Raw genomic sequence first — 19,187 nt, forward strand, 5'->3', positions numbered from 1 at the left:
TTTGTCCAGCACCTTCTTACCCCCATGTAGCAGGCAGCCTGGAGTGCAGTAGGAGCTGGTTAGCCCTTGATGAGAGGACAGGCTCCTGACGTGGCAGGTTTTGGGGACCAGGTGTCCTTTGAATCAGAGGGAGGGTCATACAGATAAAACGCCACCCTGCTGGTGAGGGGTCTGAACTCAGTTTTTGCCTGGCAAGCCCTTCCCTGTGCCTGGCCTGTGCGTGGGAGGTGGGATTGTGGGTTGAAGGTGACCCTGGTTTGGAGGGAAAGGACGCGGTGCTGGGACGAGTGCACGCCTCCTGACCGGATGAAGTCCTCCGCCTCCTCCTTCCCTGCCAGGATACTGGCGACAGCGGGCACCGACTTCGACCTGCAAACCCTGCGGGCAGTGCACGTGCTGAGGCCCCTGAAGCTGGTGTCGGGGATCCCCTGTGAGTTCGACCAGTCCCGGCAGGGTCTCCTCCCTCGTCCTGCCTTGTCCCGGCATGGCCTCCCCTTCTCCCCTCCTTACCTGCCCCCTCCACCCCCCACCACTCCTGAGCCAGGGGTGCTTTGGCTCAGGCAGGGAACAAGCTAGTACCTTGCTGCAGCAGGGTTGGGGGTTAGCATGCCGGAGAAATGTTCAAAGCAGCAGAAGGGCTCAGGCTCAGCAGGCCGTTGGGGTCTTCTCCCTGGTCAGCCCGGGGACCTTGCCAGGCACGGGCTTGGGCATGCAGTAAGGCCAGGGCCAGGCTGGGGAGTGGAGGGGGAGTGGGGTCACAGCCTCCTCTGTCCGGGGCTGATTGCCACAAGCCACTGGCCACCCTCACTTTCCCCAAGGATTGGGTCCTCCGGAATCCTGGCTCCTCTCCCAGAATCCTCCACCCCTACCCCAGAATTCCCTGCTCTTCCTCCAGGATTCCCTGCTCCTCTCCCAGGATCCCTTGCTCCTCTCCCAGGATCCCCTGTTCCTCTCCCAGGATCCCCTGCTCTTCCCCCAGGATTCCCTGCTCCTCTCCCAGGATCCCCTGCTCTTCCCCCAGGATCCCCTGCTCCTCTCCCAGGATCCCCTGCTCTTCTCCCAGGTTCCCCTGAGCTCTTCCTACCCTGAGCCTTCCATGGTTTCACTCCCCAGTAGACACCCTGCTCTGGCGCCTGCCTCCCTGCAGGACTCAATGCCCCAACCGTTCACTGCTCCTCGAATTCCTTGGTTCTGTCCTCTTGGACACTCACTGTCCTGCCCACCTTGCCTGGGGCTCACACTCTGCCCCTCAGGCCCGCTCTGCTGCCCCTAACTAGCCCAGCATGCCCTGGACCAGGTTTACAGGTGGTGCTCAAGTCCATCATGAAGGCCATGGCCCCGCTCCTGCAGATCGAGCTGTTTCTCTTCTTCGCCACCCTCGTGTTTGCCATCATCGGTCTCGAGTTGTACGTGGGCAAATACCACAAGGCCTGTTTCCCCAACGGCACAGGTGAGCCATCTCAGGTGAGGCCAGGGCTGGTTAGGCCAGCAGGGGCTCACTTCTGGGTGGAGAGCCCCCTCTGCTGATGGACACCAAGATGCCCCTCGTGTTCCAGTGGTCACACAGATAATGCCCGGCAGACCCAAAGCAAAACACACGCAGAGGAAGTGCCTGCAGGTGTAGCAACTTCTAGGAAGGAAGCATAAAGGTACTTGAAGTGGGGTGGGGTGGAGACCTGAGGGTCGCCCTTACAGGGTGCGGAGGAGATGGGGGAAGCTCACGTGCCCCGCAGACCTTTCTGAGAGGGCTGGACAGGGAGTGATGTCATCTGCTTCCTCTGGCTGCTCTGGGCTAACTTAGAGCTGATCTGGTCTGGCCCAGCGTGTCAGGGAAGAGGTGGCTTGAAGGGTCCAGCTTGGGACGTATTTTGTGGGTGAGGAGTTCTCTGATCGTATGTGGAGTGTGAGAGAAAGAGAAGTGCTAAACATGATGCTAAGATTTTTGGCTTGAGCTGCAAACAGATTAGAGGAGAAAACACATATGATTCTCTTGATAGATACAGAAGAAGCAATTACTAAACTTTAAACCATTCATGATTTAAAAGTAAAGAACTCTTATTGAAGTAGAAGTCAAAAGAACTTCCTTAGACTCCCTAAAATTTCCTGTAACATCTTATTTATTTGTAAGACTTGAGAATCTTTCCCTTTAACGTCAACAACAAAACAAGGGCACACACGGTTACTTGTAGGCCCCACACCATGGGCTGTCACAGCCAGTGCGGTGAGGCTCTGGAGAGACGGGGAAGCCCTACAGGACCTGGAGAGCAGGAGATGGGCCTGGCATTACTCTCAGATGATACCGTTGTCTACCAACAGGAAATTGATGATTTCATATTCTTTACACACATGTAAGATATTTGGAGGAGATGAACAGACCTGGTCAGTTTTGCCTTCTAAACTAGGAGTCTTTGTTTCCACCCTAGAAATTCATCAAAGTGTCTCTCATGGTAACAGGAAGAATTGTCATGTGTTGTGATAAATGTATTGTTTTGAAGTAGTTTTGCTTTGCTCTCAGAGGGACCTTGGTAGCTGGGAAGTGGGTGGTGCTGCCTGCCGCCCTGTTCCACAAGTTAGCAGGGGTTTTCTGGTGTTTCTCTGCCCACCCTCTGGGTGTTCCCCTGCCAGCTCACAGACCCCCTGCAGGTCATCCCTGGCACATGGTGACCTGGTGACAAGCCCTGGGGCTGCCGGGCAGTTGGGTCCAGGTGGGGACTTTGCTGGCCGCTAATGTGGGGAACCCCAGGCTGGGGATTGTGGTGGCAGGGGCTGTGGGGGAGCAGTCGGGGTGGCTCTGGCAGCAGGGTGTGGACTTGGGCCCTATCGTTTCTGCTGTAATGCGTGGAGCCTGGGGCATGTGGATGTGCACGTGCCAAGTCCCGGGCAGAGGGAACAGTGTGGAGAAGGGAGGGGTCGGACGTTTCACTGTGTTCCTGGCTGCTGCCTGAGCTCAGGCTGTGCCTTCTCCTCCTTACAGATTCGGAGCCTGTGGGCGACTTCCCCTGTGGCAAGGAGGCCCCCGCCCGGCTGTGTGGGATGACACCAAGTGCCACAAGTACTGGCCGGTACCCAACTTGGGCATCACCAACTTTGACAACATCCTCTTTGCCATCTTGACGGTGTTCCAGTGCATCACCATGGAGGGCTGAACCGACATCCTCTACAATGTGGGTCGCCGCGGGGGTGGGGTTGGGGTATGGGGAGGAGACAGAGCCGCTGGAGGGGGCGGGGCCCTGGATGGGGGCAGGAATTGTAGTTGGGCACTGGTTCTCAGCCCTGCCTTGTGCCAGGCACCAGGCTTCTTCCTCTCTGCGCTGGCCCAGGTCCCCCACTGACCCGCTCCTCACTGCCTCTGAGCCCTCCCCTGGCTGGGGTATCCTGGCAGCTCCTCCGTTCTGGGAACAGGCCTGGGTGCCTCCCAGCCTGCGTGCAGATAGGCCACCTTCCACTCCCACCTCCCTCTGTTGGCTTGTAGGCAGTGAACCCTGGACGCACATTCACCAAGCCCCTGCTGCATGCCCAGCCCCAGGGTCTCCACCTTCCACTCCCACCTCCCTGTGTTGGCTTGTAGGCAGTGAACCCTGGACGCACATTTACCAAGCGCCTGCTGCATGCCCAGCCCCAGGGTCTCCACCTTCCACTCCCACCTCCCTGTGTTGGCTTGTAGGCAGTGAACCCTGGACGCACATTCACCAAGTCCCTGCTGCATGCCCAGCCCCAGGGTCTGTCTGGGTCTCCCTGGACCCACGGAGGAGATGCAGGGTAGAGGGTCCCACCTCTCCCTTTCCCTCTTACCCACTACCGATGTCACCAGTATGCAAGCAGTGCAGCTGCTGGAGGGAAGTTGAAGGTCCCAGCACACAGCTGGCCAGGTTCCAGGAGACAGGCCCCTCCCAGCAGGAGCAGAACACCCCCCAGGCCTGAGGGTGGGCGGGGACCAGACAGGAAGCTGGAGCTGGTGCTGCTGCTGCCGAGAATGGCGCCGTGTGCACCCCCACCCCACCCCGATGCTCTGACATAGCTTGGCCAGCACTGAAGGTGGGTGGGGGCTCTGGCCCAGAAGGCTCCCAGCGGATTCATGGGCCTTTGTTCAGCTCACTCGGGGCCATCTGGTAGTATTCTCTCGGGTTGTCCCAGCTGTCTCAGCGCTGCCAGACAGCCTGGCATGGGGGCCCACTACGTCTGTGGAGCAGTGATCCCTGTCCCTAACCCTCCCCACACTGAGCTCTCCCCAGGGCACTCCTGGACACCTGTGCAGACCGTGGGACCCTTTGATGTGCCTCCCTACCACCTTTCAGTCCCAAGTCCTGTGAGCCGCAGGGCGGGAGAGCTGCTGAAGTCACATCTCAGGGGCTTTGGGAGGTGGAGAGGAGGGGGAAGGGTGGCTGGCTTAGGGGTGCATCTTGGAAGCTGGGGTGTTTACTGCTCCTGCTGGGAGGGGCCTGTCTCCTGGAGCCTGGCCAGCTGTGTACTGGGACCTTCAACTTCCCTCCAGCAGCTGCACTGCTTGCATACTGGTGGTATGGGTGGTGGGTAAGATGGAAAGGAGAAGTGGGACCCTCTACACTGCATCTCCTCCATGGGTCCAGGGAGACCCAGACAGATCCTGGGGCTGGGCATGCAGCAGGCACTTGGTAATTGTGCATCCAGGGTTCACTGTCTACAAGCCAACAGCAGATAAGGAGTTAAGGAAAAGCTGGCACAGGGAAAGCTGGTACAGGGTCCGTTGAATCAGAATTCCTCCTTGGAGTGGGAGTCATCTCTGATGATGTGTTTGATCGAGGGAACAGGGAACAGGGACAAAGCTTGTGACAAGAAGCCCGGCTGTTCTCTCCCCACAGTTGGCCAAGGAAAGTTTCCACGAAGACAAGCCTAAAAATAGCCCTGAGCTGGCCTTACCCTGCCAGCCCTGGCCCAGACATTTGGTCAGGGCTGCAGGTACCTCATGCTTCCCAGCCCTCCTCCATGTCCCCAGAGGGGGGGGGGGTGTCAGGAATCAGATCCTGCGGCAGGAGGACACTGGTCAGGAGGCTGCAGAGACCTCCCTGAATACGTTTGCTGGGATCATGATGCTGAGTGTGCTGTGGTGAGCAGGAGGCATCAGTGCCCAAGGGCCCTATGATGGCAGGTGCATGGAGCAGAGTGAAGGGGGGCAGAAGTGAGGTTCCCTGAGCTGGTGGACGGGGAGGCCCATGCAGACCCCTGGAAGTTGGGTCACAGCACCCAGGCCCAGTGGCTGCAGAGAGCAGTGAGGGTGGGACCTGGCAGGGCTCCCAGTTCTGGTGGCCCAGAACTGACTGGACTAAGCCACTCATGCCAAGGCACAGCAGCAGGGTCAGTTGTGGGAGACTGGAGGGTATTTTTTTTAGCATTTTTTTTGAGAGAGTGCCTGCCCCTCACCCCCTACCAAGCGGGAAGGGCTTCCATGCCCACCCATTGTGTTTCTTCAGTTTGGAAGGTCCCAAGAGGCCAGAGGTGCTGTCCTGTACATGGGTGCAAGGGAGAGGCCGAGTAGGGGCAGCAGAGGCAAAGGAACAATGGGACCCCAAGAGACAGCATCCTTATACCTGTTCTGCTGGGCACCGAGCAACCAAGTGGTGCTTTCCAAGACACCTCTTGTGTCTTAAAGAGTAATTAGAGTCCAGTGGAGTCTCTGAGGAACCCCCAGGAGTGCTAGGAGAGATGGTGCCACAGCCAGTTCTCATTGGGCCCCAAGGGATGAGGTTATCTTGTGGTGTCATGGAACACGAAACTGGCCTGCCCCCTCATGTGCCCTTCCTTGCTTTGACAGTGGTGGCTAGAGAGCTGAGGGAGGAGGAAAAATGCTCATTGTTGGGTAGAAAAGAAGGTTGGCTCCCCTTCCCATTGAAGGCAGCAGTATGTTGGCTGAGGAAAGAGATTCTGAGTGTAAAGCTGAGAGCATCTGCTAGGTCTGGACACTTTAAATTACTGAATTGAGATTGTGACACCAGCTTGATGTGGCTGTAGGACTTTCTATTATGCAGGAGTCATCAGGAAAGTCATGGACTTGCCCAAGTGTTCATCCCGGGGTATGGGAAGGACACCCCACTTTTACTGTGTTTAGAGAGACAGTGTGAGATAAATGTACTGTTTGGTTTATGATGATATACATATTATTTCACAGTATTCATGTACTAGTTGCATAAAGATTGAGGAGTACTCAGATATATAGGTGCAGAGGCTGTATTTTGAAGTTAGAGCAGATAAGACTTGTCCATGAATTGGATGTGCAACGTGAGAAAGGAAAAGAGTCAAAGCTAATGCTGGATTTATGACTTGGCTATTGGGAAAGGTGGTGCTATCTACTGAGAAGGGGAAAGATATTAGCTTAGTTTAGTTTTAGTGTGTGGTAGAACTTAGGATCTGTAAAGTTTTAGAGAGCTGTCTTCATCCAAGTAGAGGTGTTTGGTATGCCTTCTGACATGTGAGCGGAGAGTTCAGAAGAGACAGCATGGGTTAGGTATATACTTGAAGTCAGGGACATGCAGAGGGAGTTAAAAACTGTGAGGGGTGGGTGAGACTACCTGGATGATGAGTACAGATGGAGAAGACAAGAAGGCCAGACACTGAGTCTTGGGGAAAGCCAAAGACCAGAAACCCAGGATGAAAGAAAGCGTCAGCCAAAGAGAGCAAGTTGGAGCCTTGGGGGCAGAGTGAGCAAAGAGTTTCAAGAAAGTGACCAAGCAGATCAGATGTTGCCAAGAGGTTATAGAAGGTGAGAAGAGAAGCTTTGACCATGGCGGTGGCTGGTCTTGTTGGGCAAGAGCAGTTTCGGTGTTGGGGATACAGCTCTGAGATATGGAGGTCAGAGGAGTAAAGCAGCGAGTAGAGAGTACAGCAACTCCTCAGAGAGTTTACCTGTGAGATAGAGCCGAACAGTGGGACAGTATCTTAGGGAGATCTGGCTCAAGGGAAATGGCTTTTTTTAAATGAACTTCTAATTTTGAGATAATTGTAGATTCACAGGCAGTTGGTAAGATAACACAGAGAGTTCCCATGTGCCCTGTTCCCAGTTTCCTGGGAAAACATCACAGCCAGGATTTACACTGAATGTCCCCTCACCACAGGACCCTCTGTTTATGCCCCCCCAACCTCTGGCAAACACTGATCAGCCTTGATTTTTATAGTTTTAACATGTCAAGAATGTTGTGTGGATGGAACCATACGGTAGGGGCCTTTTGGGCTTGGCTGTTTTCACTCAGCATCGAGCTTGAAGAGTTGTTCAGATGGTTGTGGGTATCAGTAGTTTGTTCCTTCTAATTGCTGAGGAGTTTCCATGGTGGACCACAGATCCCCCTCTTGAAGGACATCTGGGTTATTTCCAGTTTTTGGCTATTACAAATAAAACTGCTTTTGGCATTTGTATACAGGTATTTTCTGGGATAAGTACCCAGAAGTGCATCTGCTTAATACTTGCATGCTTAGTTTTTTAATAAATTAAAACTTTCCTACAAAGCTATACTATTTTACATTCCTGCCAGCAGTGTATGAGTGACCCATTTTAGCAATTCTAAAGGATGTGACATGGTGTCTCACTCATATCTCATCGTAGTCTTGATTTACATTTCCCTAATGGTAAATAATGCTGAGCATCTTTTCATGTGTCTATTTGCCTTCTTATCTTCTTGGATGAAAAGCCTCTTCTTATCTTTTGCCCATGTTCTGTTTGGATTGCTAATTTTTTACTTTTGAATTTTGAGAAGTCTTATATATATTCTGGATACTAGTTCTTTGCTGTATATAATCTGCATAGTTCTTTGCACAGATTTTCTCCTCATCTGTAGCTTGGCTTTTCATTCTCTTTGCATGGTCCTTAATAAACATTTTTAATTTTGATGAAATCCAGTTTGTCAAGTTTTTATTTTATGGATCAGGCTTTTGATGTCAAGGACAGAACTCTGCCTAGATCTAATTCCCAAATACTTTCACCCATGTTTCTTTCTACAAGTTTTATCATTTTGTGCTTTACATATAAGTCTATGATCCATTTTGACTTAATTTCTGTATAAGGTATGAGGTTTAGGTTGAAGGTTTTTATTTGTTTGTTTCTGGCTTATGGATGTCCAATTGCTCCAGCACCATTTGTTGAAAAGACTGTATTTCTTCCATTGAATTACTTTTGTGTCTTTGCCAAAAATCAGTTGGGCATATTTATATGGATCTTTTTCTGGATTCTCTGTTCTGTTCCATTGAACTATGTGTCTCCTTTCACTACCAGGCAGTCTTGATTATTGTAGATATATAGTGTCTTGAAATTGGGTAGGTTGATTCTTTCCACTTTATTAAATCTAGAGAGAATTAGCATCTTTAGTACATTGGGCCCTCCAATCTATGAACATGGTATGTCTGTTCATTTATTGAGGTCTTCTTTGATTTCTTTAGTTTCAGCATGTAAGCCCTGTACCTGTTTTTGTTAGATTTATATCTAAGTATTTCTTTTTTGGGAACAATTGCAAATGGTTTTGTATTTTTAATTTTGGTGTCCATGTGTTCATTGTTTTCTGTATGTTATATTTGTACCCTGTGACCTTGTTGAACTCATTTATTAAGAGGTTTTTTTTTGGAATTTTCTATGTAGACAATCATATCATCTGCAAACAGCAACAGTTTATTTCTTCCTTTTTGACAAGTATGCCTTTTATTTCCCTTTCTTGCCTTAATACACTGCCTAGAATCTCTTATTGTTTAAATAAGAATGGTGAAAGCAGCCATCCTTGCTTTGTTCCTGTCTTAGGGAAAAGTATTTAGTCTTTCACTGTTGAGTATGATGTTAGCTGGGTTTTTATGCTCTTTATCAAGTTGAGGCAGCTCCCATCTCTTCCTATTTTTCTGAGTTTTTACCGTGAATGGGTGTTGAATTTTGTCAAATGCTTTTTCAGCACTGGTGTTGTCATGTGATTTTCTTCTTTAGCCTGTTAATTGGTGGGTTTCATTGTTTGATTTTTGAATATTGAACCAGTTTTGCTTTCCTCAAATAAACCCCATATATGATTATGGTATGTGATTCTTTTTGTATATTGCTATTTGCTAATTTTTAATTAAAAAAATTTTTTTTTGTGGTTTTGATATCTGTCTTAGTTTCCCAGTTACTAAAACAAATGCTATACACTGGCTTGATTTAGAAATGAGAATTTATTGGCTTATGGTTTAGGAGAGGTCCAGAGGTTGTAGCAAGGTGCTTCTCCCTGAAAACTCTGTCGCTCTCAGGTTTGGCTGCCAGTGATCCTAGGTCCCTGGCTTTTCTGTCACATGGTGACACACATGGTGGTGTCTTCTCCCTTCTCCAGAGTTCATTTACTTCCATTCCCATCCTGTGGCTCACTTGTGTGCTCTCTCTCTCTCTCTCTGTCTGTTTCTGTCTCAGTCTCAATTTCATCCTGTTTATAAAGGACTCCAGTGATCTGGATTAAAGCCCAACCTGATTTGTGTGGTTTCACCTTAATAGAAATAACATCTTCATAAGGTCCTATTTACAATGAGTTCCTACCCTCAGATTAAGAACATGTTTTCCAGGGGTGCATAATTTAACCTGCCACAGGACCTTATGTTTGCTTTCTGTGGTTTTCAAAATATTTCATTGTAATTAGTGGGAGGGATAAGGAAAAGTATGTCTACTCCACTTTCCCGGACACAGAATCCTCTTTGTAAAAGTGAAGAGTAATTATGGTAATTTGGTTGGGGGAGAATTGCAGGAACAGTTTGTGGAGGTGAGGGCGAGAGTGTGGCAGCACCCCCTCTGTTTGGGGAGGGGGAGGGGGTGAGGGCTGCTTGCAGGGAGGCTGGAGGCTTTGGAGGTGGTCAGAGCCCACAGTTCTGAGCTGCATGCGGGGCTGGGCAGGGTTGTAGTGAGGGATTGTGAGCATGGTTAGGGTGGGAGTTCTACTTTTTTCTGGGGCCAGGGATCTTGATGTCCAGCCTAGAGTTAGCATCCAGGGGTCAGAAGCCATAAGCTGGTCAGCCCAGGGACAAGCATCTACCATGGAAAGAAGAATTGCTTTCCCTCAACCCTGTGAGGCCAGTGGACCTGCAGGGAGGCAGCCCTTGGTGCTCCACTCAGCTGTGGCCAGTGCCCAGCTGCCCCTCTCCTGCCCTGCCCTGATTGGCACCTGGCCCGGGACTTGTGGACTGCCTCTGAAAAAAAGGATAGAGGTACCTGGGGCATCCCCTTGGCCCTGGCTCCATCACGGCTGCCTCCAGCACTTACTCTAAAAGGGATCCATAGAAAACAACAAGTCGCAGCCAGGAAATGAACTAAATTCAGAGGAGCTCACCCTTTTGCAGGCTGTTTTATTTTTTTAACATTTTTTTATTGTGAAATATAACATATATGCAGAAAAGTAATCCATTTCAAAGAACAGTTTAACAAGTAAGTTGTAGCGCAAATTTCAAACTATGGATTACAGTTCCACAATTTCAGGTATTTCCTTCTGGCTGTTATAATCCATTAGAAACTAAAGGGAAATGCCTATATAATTATTCAGTAGTCATAATTAGTCATAATCCTTTGTTAAATCCTAACTTCTGTGCTACATATCCTCCCTCTCATTTGATCCTTCTTTCAATCTTCAGGGGTATTTGGGCCATTACCCTTTTAACTTCTTCATGTGGAAAAGGGCTGTTGACATTATGGGGTAGGGGGTACAACTGTTAGATGTTCTTGGAGAGGCTGGTGCCTCTGGGCTTCAGGGCTTTGCTGGCCTAGGAACAATCGGGAGGTTTTAAGTTTCTGAAAAATAAACTTAGTATGACTTTTATAGAATCTTAGATAGGACCCTGGGTTTTCTTTAGGGTTTTCAGGAATATTGTTGATTGGGGCTTGGCATACTGTGGCAATTAGCAATATCTAGCTGAACCTTGCATAAAAGTAGCTTCCAGAGTAGCCTCTTGACTTTATTTGAACTCAGCCACTGATATCTTATTTGTTACACTTCTTTTCCCATTTTTGTCAGGATGGCATTGTTGATCCCATGGTGTCAGGGCTGGATTCATCCCTGGGAGTCATCTCCCATGCTGCCAGGGAGACTTTCACCCCTGGATGTCATGTCCCATGAAATGGGGAGGGCAGTGATTTCACTTACAGATTTGGGCTTGGAGAGAGAGAGAAGCCACATCTGAGCAACCAAAGAGTTTCTCTGGAAATAACTCTTAGGCCTATTAATAAATATGCTTATGCAGTCTGTGTTTTAAAAAGCAGAAGATATGGGGCCACTTTGGTCTCTCAGCTATTCAGATTATATCTGAATGTTAGCTTCTGTCTTGCACCGGCCATGTGATGAGAATTGATGAGAGCTCATGGGGGAGCTTTTTGTCAGGGGATGGACTCGGTCTATATGGAGAAACCAAGGCATGGGGCTCATAGCTGCCCCAAGTGTAGAGGTCAGACTTGAGGGTTGGAGCCTCCCTTCAGGAAGATGTTTCCTTGGAGCTTCCCAGGTAGATGGGGCAGCCTGGGGAGGATGTGCATGTCCTACAAGGAGGCGTCCAAAAAGCCCTGGACACACAGCCTACTGGATGTGTCCTTGGTGACTTCCGGCACACTGGGGGACCCCTAGGCTTTTCAGCAGTGCTGGGACCTGGCTGGGAGGGACCTACAGCCCTAGGTAGGGCTGTGACAGTGCTCAGAGCCCACCTGGACTTGTCTTCTGGCACCACACAGACACCGCCTAAGAGTATGCCCAGTCTGGGACCCTGACAGGAGCTCGGTCACAGCCCAGGAGGCTGGCCTGACCTGCCTGCCCTGCAGAACCAGCTTCTGCAGCCAGGGCATGTGTCTTGACCACCTGTCCTTTCTCATTTTCTTCTCATTGCTTCCAGAGAAACAATGCAACAGGCAGTACTTGGAACTGGCTCTACTTCATCCCTCTCATCATCATAGGCTCCTTCTCATGCTCAACCTAGTGTTAGGCATGCTCTCAGGGTAAGAGGCCAGGCGTGGCCCTGTGGGCATGGCCATGTGGATGAGGACCTGTAGGTTTGGTTGTGCAGGCAGGCATGGATGTGTGGGTGTGGCCATGTAGGCATGGATGTGCAGGTGTGGATGTGTAGTGTGTCCTTGTGTTCTCAGGGTGAGGGAACAGAAGATGGGTCCCCTGTCCCTGTCCCTGGCCCTGGCCCTGGCCCTGACCCTGACCCTGACCCTGGCCTGGCCCTGACTGTGAGTCTGAGGCTGAGCCTGAGACTGAGCCTGAGCTTGACCCTGACCCCGAGCTCAAGCCTGACCCTGGCCCTGGCCGTCACCCTGGCCCTGGCTCTGCCTGCCTCCCAGGCCAGGGTAGAGGGGCTAGCCAGGCCCATAGATGCCACCCTCTGCAGCTGCTCCCAGCTTTCTGGGCTCTGGCCAGCCTTGCTTTCATATCTCTATCCGGTCTCTCGTGGGATTTCTCCCCCATCCTCTGTCCTGGCATTCTGCATGGCTGTCCTCCTGCCCAGTCCTCCATTACACCCTTGGCCTTCCCCTGACCTCTGTCCTCTGTCCTCTTGGCCTCAAGGAAGTGGGCAGCCATGGGGACCCCAGGGAGCACCTCTGTCACCATGATGTGGCACTATTGGGGTGACTCCCATGTAGGGGACTGCAGAGTCTGGTGTGCCCGAGGGTACTTGTCCTGAGGCTTGGAAAGAAGCCGGCCTGCTCTCCGGCCTCACTCCCTGCACAGAAGGAAGGCCTGCCACCAGCATCTTTCCAAGGGGCCCCCATAGCCAGGGCCTGGTGCAGAGCTCCTAGTCTGGTGGGAAGTCACATGGTCCTGGCTGGGATGGGAAGAGTTAAGCCTGGAACTCAGTGAAGACCCCTGGAAGCAGCCCCTCAGCTGGACCCAGAGGAACCAGGAAGGAGCTGGGTGGAGGAGGGAGGCAGGTATTCTAGGTTGAGATTATCTTGGGGAAAGACTAGAGATATGAGAGGTGCACACAGGTGCAATGCATATTCAGAGTGGAGGGGCAGGGTATTTGTGCAGTGTAGAATTGGGGTGGGGTGTGGGATGCATGTGCAAGGCACACTCTAGGTAGAGGGGTGGGGTGCTTATGTGAGGCACTCAGGGTAGAGGGGTGTGCAGTACACACCTGAAATGGAGATATAGGGTGTCTGTGCAAGGCACATTCAGGTGGAAGGGCAGGGTATGTGTGTGAGGCACACTCGGGGCTGGTGTTTTGGTGTGAATGTGGTGGGCACACTTGGGGCTGGATCTCGAAGGTGTGGTGTTGCGAAGCAGCAGGTAGCTTGTGAGTGGGGACCCCAAGCTGAGGAGATGGGGCCTGGATGATGTGGTGGACTTGTGGGTGGCATAGTGCCCAGCTGCTCTACTGTGTGGCTGGGCAGCAGGAAGTGATTGGATGGTGGTTTCTGCACTGAAAGGCTGCCTCTGGTGCTGTCTTGGGGTCCCTTCCCTTCTGGGATCTGGGTCTCTCTCCTGTCCCTAAGGGGCCTCTAGACAGGGTTAAGGACCATTGGATTCAGTGGGGTTGCACCTCAGCTGAAGGAGCCTCTTCCCAAAGCCCCATCTGCAAGGGCCTGTGCCTGGAATGGGGCAGGGTGCGGAGCTTTTGCTAGGGGCCAGCCCCCAAGATAGGCAAGATGGCTAGTGTCCTGGTCAGGGTGATGCTGTGCAGCCCCCTAGAGAATGTGCAGGAAGAGTTAGAGGGCAAGTGAGAGCAGAGGTTGGAGGACAGCCCGTTGCAAATGGGGTGAGAAGCCTCCTGTCTTCCCAGCTTTTTCCCCTACTTGGGGGCCCTTGGCATGGGTGTGTGTGGCTGAGAGGCTAGCCTGGTTGGATACCCAATGGCTCTTCTCTCCTGGCCAGGTTGGAGCTGTGTAGATCCTGGCAGCTGTGGCTCTGGGCTCGGGGTCAGGCCTGGCTCTGAGCCAAGCTCTCCCTCTTGCCGGGGCTGTGTGCCAGAGGCCCACTCAACCCAGAAGATGCTTCTCCTGCTTTCCTGAGAACAGGCATTGCCTGTTTGCTGTGGACAAGTGAGCAGCACCTGCTGGAGTTTTGGGAAACTGTAGTCCATTAGAAGCTGGACCAGGCTGGGTGTTGTCTGTCTGTGTGCATGTGCACAATGTGTCTCTGTGTGCATGTGTATGTGCTAGTTTTTCTGTGTGCATACAATGTGTACATGTGTCTGTAGCATGTGTGCATGTCTGTGTTCATGTGTGTGTGCATGTGTGTATGCTCACATCTTTCTGTGTGCATGTGCACTCTCTGTGTACATGTGCATATGTTTCTGTACATGTGTCTCTGTGTGCTTGTGTGTCTGTCTGTGCATATGTGCGTGTGTCTGAGTGCTTCTGCAGTTGTGTATTGACTTCTTGGGGTGCTGGGAGGCCAGGGCTGGGGTGGGAGTCCTGGGTTTTGAGGGAGCGTCTCTTCTCTGCTGGTCACTGTGACCATAGAGGGTCAGGGGGACTCAGGTGGGCAGAGGGTCTCTCTTCTCTCCTGGTTATTGTGAGCCCCAAAGGTTTTGTGGAGGAGGCTGCATGCACTGCAGATGTTTTCCTTTTGCCTCTGGCCTGTCCTGATCCAGTCCCTTCTTTTTCCTGCTTCTAGCAGTGGCATAGTGAATGTTCTTCTCTGGGAGAGTTTTGTCCCAGAGCTCTCCCCAGGCATGGACAGGGTAGTACATTCACCTTGGCCTCCTGAGCATCCACTCCAGGAGCCAGGCCCTGTTCCTGGGTGGTGGGAGTCTGTGGTCTGTCCAGGTGGGAGCAGGAGCCCTGCTGGCCCCTCCCTGCCCCGCAGCCCCTGCCCGGCCCCTCCTATCCCAGCCCCTCCCTGGTCCCCTCTGCCTCTGGGAGGTGCTCCTGTGGGGTCTGCAGGGTGGGGAACTCAACTGGCCTGGGTGTGGGGCCCTCCCTCACCTGGCTGTGTGGAGTGGGGCACTCCTTCACCTGGCCTGTATATGGGGGCATTCCTTCACCTGGTCTGTGTGCAGGGGCACTGCTTCATCTGGCCTGTGTGCTGTTCTGGCCCCCCTACTGTGCAGCGAGTTTGTCAAGGAGCGTGAGAGGGTGGAGCACCGCCGGGCATTCTTGAAGCTGCGCCGGCGGCAGAAGACTGAGCGGGAGCTCAATGGGTACCTGGAGTGGATCTTCAAGGCTGGTGAGACAGCAGGGACGGCCACCTTGGGACTGCTGGCCAGTCCTATGATGGCACCCTTTCCCGCATCCCCTGGCCACCTGCTGAGTGGCCCTGAGCACATTGTCCTCAAGCCTGGCCCTGCCAGCTGTACCCCGTGGGCTGACCTTGAGCCAAGCCCTCTCCTCCCAGTGTCCAGCTCCCCTCATCCTGAGTTTTCTCAAGGGCCACTTTGTGGGGGATTCATGCACAGGGGCCACTGCAGGTGGGAATAGGGGACACTGCAGGTGAAAACGGGCCAGCGAAGGCCTGAGGGGACTGTGCGGGGAGCTGATGTGGGCCCTCTGATGTGGGTCCTACTGACTTCCGTGAGCGGGAGGGTGGGTGCTCTGTCCAGGCCCTGGCGGGCACCCCTGAGGCTGTTCTCCCTGGCAGAGGAGGTGATACTGGCCGAGGAGGATGAGAACGCAGAGGAGAAGTTGCCTCTGGATGGTAGATGCCCCTTGTCAGTGTGCCATGAGTGGGAGTGGACTGGGCATGTGGACACACACAGGGCATGAACACACCCACACGGTGGCACACTCAGGGCCTTTGGGGTGGGGCTGGCTGGCTGCTGTGGTGTGGGCCCTTTTCCTTCAGCTCCCAGTTGCTTTGTGGGCCATGTGGGTGCTGTGGGGTTGTGAGGGCTGCAGGGCAAGGGCACTTAGCAGGGGGGCACTGACTCTTCCTTGGGGGTTTGAACACTGTCCTCCTGCCCTGGCAGAAGGCCCTGTGTGTCCCTGATGTGGGGTGGATGTGGCTGTTGTGTAAGCTGCTCAGCAGGGTTTCCCCCCAGGGACAGGCCCAGCTGGTCCCACGCTGAGAGCCTATGCTGGCCGTGCAAGCCAGCCAAGTAGGGTGACAATTCGTGCCAGGTCCTGGGTCATGACAGCACATGCCAATGACAGCCCCCTGCTGGTCAGGACAGAGAGAGCCCGTCCCATAGCAAGTCCCACTGGATGAGGTGTTGCATGGCCTGGGAACTGCAGGGAGAGTGCGGCTGTACCCATCTTGGGTGGGGTGTCTGCACCCTGGGGCCATGGCAAAGGTGGCTTAGGGCTTGGAATGGGGTGGTCCAGGTGGGGCTGCATCCCTGGTCTTGCCCCATCAGCATAGTCCAGTTGTCCTGGCGGCCAGGACTGCTCCACAGACTTCAGTTTGGAGAGAAGAGGACCGCAAAGACCCACCCTCATGTGTCTTGTTCTTCTTGCGCTGGGGACTGAGAGGGGGCAAGAGGTCAGGAAACACCCACCTCAGACTGGATAGCAGGAGCCAGGAAGAGGCCGCCAGCTCCCTGGGCCCCACTTGACTAGGGGATGGCCCAGCCCAGCTTACCCCATCCCTGCACCCCCATCCCTGGCTTCCCTGCTCCCCTGGTGCTTCCCAGCCCTGGCTCCCCCAGCCCAGCCTTCCCCCATCCCTGCTGCCCCCATCTCTGCTCCCACCCCAACTCCCTGCCCTCCCCACGAGCCCTGGCTCCCCCAGCCCTGATCCCCTGGTCCCCCTCATGCACCTCTTCCTGCCCTTTGTTTAAAGCAGTGTTGAAGAGAGTGGTCACCAGGAAGAGCAGAAATGATCTGATCCACGCAGAGGGTGGCGCCGACCTCTGTGCTGTGGGTGAGCCTCATCTGGGTCCCCCACCCCCAAGCCCCATGGGGGCTGTCCCAGTCCTCTGATTTCTCCCTGGGGGTAGGGAAGTGGGAGTGGGTCAGCACTGTCCCTCTGCTGGTTTTGGCATATCCTGGGGAGAACAGGCGCTGCCCTGGGAAGCAGGAACCTGACCGATGCTCCTGCCCTGCAGTGGTGGCGAGTGAGTCCGTGTAAAGGAGATGTTTCAGCTGCATCACACTAAGAAACAGAAATCTTTAAAACAGTTTCCCCTTTCATGGGGGCTCCCTGTCCCTATGAGACCCCTGGTCCACGTGGCCCACTTATCAGCTTGGAATGGGCCTTCCTTATATCTCCACACTCGTCTCAGACATGCACACAGGGTTTTGGGTGTTTTTCTTTACATAAAAAGATTTTATACAGCCCTTTCTCATCAGTACCCTTTGGAGAACCCCCCGGTTGGTTAGTCTAACCCTAACTCATTCCTATAAATGACTGCATAGTATTTATGGGGTCACTGCCATTTTTTCTGCTGTCTGCTCTGATGACTCTTCACTTATCCCTGGTTTCTACAAATGGAAGATGCTACCCTCTACCCAAGTCCTTGTTAACATCTGTCCTTACTCACCAACACCAGGAGCAGGGTGGCTGAGGGAAGGGAAGGGTAGACAGTTTTAGGAGTTGTCCCCATACTTTTCCAGAAAGGCTATAACACTATATTTCCACACCCATGGGAGTATGTTTGCCCCTGTTTTAGTTTGTTAAAGCTGCCAGAATGCAAAATACCAGAAATACATCAGCTTTTATAAAGGAGACTTATAAGTTTATAGTTCTAAGGCCATAAAAATGTCCAAGCTAAGGCTTCCAGAAAGAGATACCTTGACTCTGAAGAAAGGGCCAGGTGATGCCTGGAGAGCCTCTGTCACATGGGAAGGCATGTGGTGGTATTCTGCTGATCCTCTCTTAGCTTCCCTGGGACAATCCTGGATTTCCTCTCCTAGCTGCCCTGGGCTCTCTCCAGGTTCTGTCTTTCGGAACTGAGGGTCCTTGCTCAGCATCATATGGGAAGGCCTGTGGCGACACCTGCTGGGCTCTGCATCTTCTACATCTCCAGATGTCTCCATGAGCTGTCTTAAAGACTCCAGTAAACTAATTAGGACCCACCCTGAGTAGGCAGAGTCACGTCTCCATCTAATAAAAGGTCCCACCATATAGTATTGAATCAAGAATAGAAAAAGGCTGTTCTGGGGTACACAACAGTTTCAACCAGCATTCCCCATATCCTGGGTAGGTGCTTTAGCTCCCTTTGGCTTTTTCCATTTCTATGATTTCATTTGTAATTTTGGGGGATTGTAATTCTCATTTCACTTATTAGTAGTTTTGAATCTCTTTTAAAAGTTTATACCTTATTTTTTGTTGGGCAGGCACCAAGAATTTATTTATTTATTTATTTTTATTTTTTTATTTTTTTACATGGGCAGGCACCGGGAATCGAACCTGGGTCCTCAGGCATGGCAGGCAAGCATTCTTACCTGCTGAGTCACCGTGGCCCACCCAGGAATTTATTTTTAATTGTGGTAAATATACATAATGTAAAATAATTTTAACGATTTTTAAATGGACAATTCAATGACATGAAGTACATTGACAATACTATGTAACCTTCACTATTTCTAGACTATTATCATCATCCCCAACCAAAGCTCATAGCCATTTAGCAATAACTCTCTCCCTCCTGCCAGCACATTGCCTCTTTTTACTGCTAAGTAATATGCCATTGTGTGGATGGATCACATTTGTTTCTCCATGATCACTTGATGGACAATTCAGTTGCTTCCCCGTTTTGTCTATTGTGAGTAACTCTGTGATGAGCGCTGGTATGCTGATATCTGTTCGAGTCCTTGCTTTCAATTCTTTCGGGCAGAGACCTAGCAGTGGGATTGCTGGGTCATAGGGTAATATTACATTTAACTTTCTGAGGAGCCCCAAATTGGTTTCCACAGTAACTGCTCCATTTTATATTCCCATCAGCAGTGTACAAGGGTTTCTCTTTCTCTTCATCATCACCAACAATTGTTTTCCATTTTTAAAATATTAGCTGTCCTAGTGGATGTGATGTGCTATCTTATTGTAGTTTTAATTTGCATTTCTCTAATGACTAATAATGTTGCATATCCTTTCATTACTTATTGGTGATTTGAATATCTTCTTTGGGAAAACCTCTATTCAAATCCTTGGCTGTTTTTAAAAATTATTTTTCCCTTGAATTGAAGGAGTTCTTTATATATTCTGGATAATAATCCCTCATCACATAAATGGTTTCCAAATATTCTCACATTCTGTAAGTTGTTTTACTTTCTTAATAATGTCCATTGATGCACAACAGTTCTTCATTTGGATGGAGTCTATTTCATCTAATTTTTTTTTTGTTGCTGTGCTGTTGATGAGGATAAA

General features: G+C 51.6%; 1 pseudogene across 1 annotated transcript in view; it reads left to right on the forward strand.

Moving 5' to 3' along the window:
- Positions 1 to 306: 306 nt before the first annotated feature.
- LOC143666149 (voltage-dependent N-type calcium channel subunit alpha-1B-like) overlaps positions 307 to 19,187 on the forward strand; it is an 81,428-nt pseudogene continuing 62,547 nt past the window's right edge. The window contains exons 1-7 of the transcript XR_013167415.1: positions 307 to 430; positions 1,298 to 1,450; positions 2,975 to 3,164; positions 11,833 to 11,935; positions 14,995 to 15,110; positions 15,522 to 15,578; positions 16,662 to 16,742. The product of XR_013167415.1 is annotated as a voltage-dependent N-type calcium channel subunit alpha-1B-like (transcript). The remainder of the gene's footprint in view (positions 431 to 1,297; positions 1,451 to 2,974; positions 3,165 to 11,832; positions 11,936 to 14,994; positions 15,111 to 15,521; positions 15,579 to 16,661; positions 16,743 to 19,187) is intronic.

The sequence above is a fragment of the Tamandua tetradactyla genome, chromosome 22, assembly GCF_023851605.1.
Source record: "Tamandua tetradactyla isolate mTamTet1 chromosome 22, mTamTet1.pri, whole genome shotgun sequence".
NCBI classification, from domain to species: domain Eukaryota; kingdom Metazoa; phylum Chordata; class Mammalia; order Pilosa; family Myrmecophagidae; genus Tamandua; species Tamandua tetradactyla.